Source organism: Triticum dicoccoides, chromosome 7B (genome assembly GCF_002162155.2).
Source record: "Triticum dicoccoides isolate Atlit2015 ecotype Zavitan chromosome 7B, WEW_v2.0, whole genome shotgun sequence".
Classification (NCBI taxonomy): Eukaryota; Viridiplantae; Streptophyta; class Magnoliopsida; order Poales; family Poaceae; genus Triticum; species Triticum dicoccoides.
This window is the reverse complement of record NC_041393.1, coordinates 504721299-504725981: the sequence shown is the minus strand read 5'-3', so window position 1 is coordinate 504725981 and position 4683 is coordinate 504721299.

Genomic DNA, 4683 nt, shown 5'->3' with positions numbered 1-4683 from the left:
CACCTGCCTGCCTGCCTGGCCGGCAAGCAGCTCGCTGGAGTGGCGCTGGGCTGGGCCGGCAGGTGGGCCGGGAGCAGGCGCCAGGTAAGCTTTTTCCATTTCTTTCTGTTTTCTGTTTTTTAATACTTCTGCAACTTTGTTGAATTAAATAAAATACTTAGGCTACTCCTAAAATCACCAAACTACTCCTGGTCCATAGTTGGATTATTTCCAACATGAAACATTTTAGTTTGGAGATATTTGAGCATTTAAATATTTTATATAATTTTAAATGCCCAAATTCAAATATTTATGATTTAATTCAAAAACCCTAAGCTGGCCTAGGAAAATGTGCACCACTTTTGGCAGAGGTTCTGAACCAAGACAAAAATGATGGGCATTTTAGAAGGGCATTTCAGGTTCATTGAAAAAGTTTTTAGTAAACCCTAATTGGATTCAGAGGGGACTGGGGGTTCTGTCATCCCCATTTCAGGTTTCTGATGAAAGAGTAAACATGATGCAACACTCTAATGCATGGCTAACTAGGATGTGACAATACGTTGGAGACGTATCAAGTCCCTGCGGATTGGAGTCCATCATCGCCATTCGTTGTTCCGCTGCCAATAGTTGCTCTGCTGCCAATAGTTCTTCCGCTGCCAGTAGAGGTTCCGCTGCCTCGAGTTGTTATGCTTCTTGCATAGAGCAACTGTGGTTGGCGTAGTGTCGCCGTGCCAATGTTATTCATTGTAATATCGGAGACTTCGTATTCATATTCGTGTTATAATAGAGAGTTGGTTTGTTCTATGCTATGCGGTACTGTATTCCAGAAGACTTCACCTCGATGTCTGGGCTGGAATACAGGGCGTTTTGGTTTCTCTTAGCTGGGGTGCCACAATTAATATGCTATTTTATATTATTTTTGGGACTAACCTATTAACTAGAGCCCGGTGCTAGTTTCTGTTTTTTCCTTGTTTTGAGTTTTACAGAAAAGGACTATCAAACAGAGTCCAAATGAGCTAAAACTTTATGATGATTTTTTCTGGACCAGAAGAAGCCCACGGAGTATCGGAGATGGACCAGACACTACAGGAATCAGGAGTCCAAATGCATGCAAGGCTGACGACAAAGACTTTTGCCATCACCAGTAGACGGCATCAGGTCCGGCTGAATAGGCTATGGCAAAGGCCTCTTTGTTGTCTGCTAGCGGACATGCAAAGATGAAATGGTCTTTGTCGTCAGGTAGCGGACGGCAAAGGACCTGGATGGCACATGTGGCAGCTTAGGGCCGTTAAGGGGTTAATGGTGTGCTTTGCCATCTGTTGGTAGACAGCAAAGATGCAAAGTTCTTTGCCATCAGCCAGCAGAAAACAAAGAAACCATATAGTCCATCCCAGTGCCCCAGGTTGTATAGGTACCTGCCACGTGGCAGCTTTGCCATCTACTGGTGGATGACAAAGCTCTTTGCCGTCTGCGAGCGGACAGCTAAGTGCCTGTATAGCCCTTTTTTTCTCTTAAATTCATTCAATTTGATAGAATTTCATATATATATATACACACACACACACACACATTTGAAAATAATTTCAACAAGCATATCAACAATAAGAAACATACAAGTTTCCAACAACATATCCAACATAGAATGATTTCCAACAACATATCCATGTATACATACATATCCAAAACAACTTTCCAACAACATATCTATATATACATACATATCCAAAAGAAGTTTCCAACAAGTTTCCATAAACAAAAAGGAAGCACACGGAGAAGAGTACACTCCATCAATGCAAGCTTCCTTATCTAAAGCAAATCTGCAAATTGGGAAAGATGAAAGTTACAAGAAGAAGAAGAAAAAGAAGAAGAAGAAGACTAGCTAGAATAAAAAGAAGAAAAGGAAGAATAAGAAGAAGAAGAATTTAGCTTCTCTTTCTTTTTCTCCTCTCCTCTTCTTTATCTTCTTCTTCTTCTAACTAAGGTAGGTAAAAATGCTAAGTGTGTCAGTCATTTTAGAGATAAGCTAGGTAAATAGGTCATTTTGGAGCTAACCTAGGTAAAATGAATCATATTGGACCTAACCTACTTAAACTTGGAAATTTTGGAGCTAACCTAGGTAAAATGGATCGTATTGGAGCTAACCTAGGTAAAATAGGTCATTTTGGAGCTAACCTAGCTAATTAAGCCATTTTTTAGTTAACCAAGCATATTATGCCATTTTTCACATAAGTAAGCTAAGTATAGGTCTTTCTTGAGCTAACCCTGGTAACTAAGCATATTAGAGCTTATTTAGCATTTTAGAGCTAACTTAGAGCTAACTTAGGTCTTTTTGGAGCTAACTTAGGTAAAATTGATCATTTTGGAGCTAATTAGGCTTATTATGTCATTTTCGAGGAAAATAAGCTAACTATATGACATATATGAGGTTACCAAGATTGTTATGCCATTTCAAACCCAAGTAAGCTAATTATGCCATTTTTTACATAAGTAAGCTAAGTGTATGTCATTATTGAGCAAACCTAGGTAACTAAGCATATTAGAGATAACTTAGCATATTAGAGCTAACTTAGGTCATTTCGGAGGAAACAAAGCTAAGTATAGATCATTTTGGAGATCTGACATACCTGACATACTTCACTCCTCCTTCTTCTCCTTCTCCTTCATAATCCTGATGCGCTTAGAGCGGCGAGGTAGTGGGATGTAGTCTTCTACCACAATTGGCATGGTCATGTCGCCCAGTTGTGGGATCGGGATGTCATTGTCAGGCACCACCACCATCGTGAGGCCATCTTCAGGTAGCACCATCGCTAGGTCATCGTCAGCCACCACCATCTCTTGCCCATTCCCAACAACCACCATCGCTTGCCCCTCATCAGCCACCACCATCGCTTGCCCATCATCAGCCACCACCATCGTGAGGTCAACATCAGACAGAATAGGCGGCACCTCCTCATCACCACTCCGCCCCTCTTCTTCCCCACTCCATTTTGGATCATCCTCCCTGCTGCTTTTGCTGTAGCCAGAGTCGCTGCTGCTTTGGCTATAGCCAGAGTCGCTGCTGCTGCTCCCATTGCCTGACCAAATGCAACAAAGTTTTTTTAACAATCAATGTGAGACAAAGCCAAATGTAGAGGAAGAAGAGGCAGAACATACTGGCATCATCGTCATCCTGGTAGCGCATGTGGCACATAGTCGTGTTGAACACCTTGACAGCGAGCATGGTGTCGCCGTCATACCTGAAGACAAGGAAGTACCCGTGTTGCAGGTCGTAGGCACAGACGAACTGCTCCCAGCCATGACACAGGTACATGTGGTCGTACCTGATCACCACCTCCATGAACCAATGCCTGCGAAGCCTGCTGCTGGCCTGTCGCAGCTTCACATTCTTTGGCCGATGGCCGTCCATCATGTTCATGAAAGTGTCAAGCAGCCTCTGCAGCGTGGTTCAAGGAGTGATGTAGCAAACAGCAGAGTTATCATAAAGAGATGGGTGAAGGGGAGATCTCTCCTTTTATATACCTGCCTCCTGGAGGAATTCTCAAGTATGATACTGAAGAACTCGAAACCATCCAACTCGTACTCAGGTGTGGCAGAGCGCAGCCTGCGGTGGCAGCCTCCCCCCATCTCTGATAAGCAGCATAAGAGACCAATTAGTAATGCTCATGTTTCAAATTGATCATAGACAAATTGATCATAGGTACATTAGCAGTAATATTGTGGTCATCACCAAAAAATCATTAGAGGATAAATGCAGTAATATTGACCAAGAATTATTAAGTTCCAGGTTGTGCATATTTATTTGAATGTTCCACTAAATGGCAACCTTTGCATGTGCATAGTTCTAAATTGTACTGAATGGCAGCTGTTTCCCTAACTGAACTAAACCGAATTGCAAAATCTTGCCCAGAACTGAACTTGAAGACACCTAAATGTAAACTATTGCCTACAACTGAACTGGCCTTGAGAGAAGATGGCAAAATAGATCAATTTGTGAGCATGTCATTGCAAGAAGGTGCAGGTGGCGAAGCAGATCAACTAAACTAAATTGAACTACGGCCCAGAACTGAACACTTGAGCAGAAATCAACAATACAAAGTGGCAAATTATTCTGGTTGCTTGCTTCTTCAGACTCTCACTGAAATTAAGCATGGGATTTCACTAAAACAAAAAGTGTATCACCATAACCCAGTAAAATTATCATATGGGACTGGTCTCTGTAGTTTAAATAAGGAAGTAAGATCTTTCTTTCAAATTATCATCGTAGTTGTAAACTACCTATATGAGCAAGATTACCATGCTACAATGATCACAGTACGCAAAACACAAGCGAATCACACTCACTATTCTATAACAATCCCAGTTCACACAATATACAACCTGAATTTAACAGCTAGTCACACTATTCACTTAATAGAATCTGAATTCAAACTTTGTTGTTTCTGCCTAACTGATACTAAAAACACTAGTACAACTCCATTCCTAAGCATCATTGACACCACATATGACCACCGATGAACCTAAACCACCACCAAATTCGCACCAAAAATAAGAACAAATCATGTTGGAAAGAAATGGATGAAGGGGGGAATTTTTCGTCGTACCATGCTTTGACATCTTGGAAGAGGGGTCGGTACCCGGTGGTGGCGACGGAGGGGGAAGGACGGTGCCGGGGTGGAGGAGGGGGGAACCGCGGCAATGGGGGTC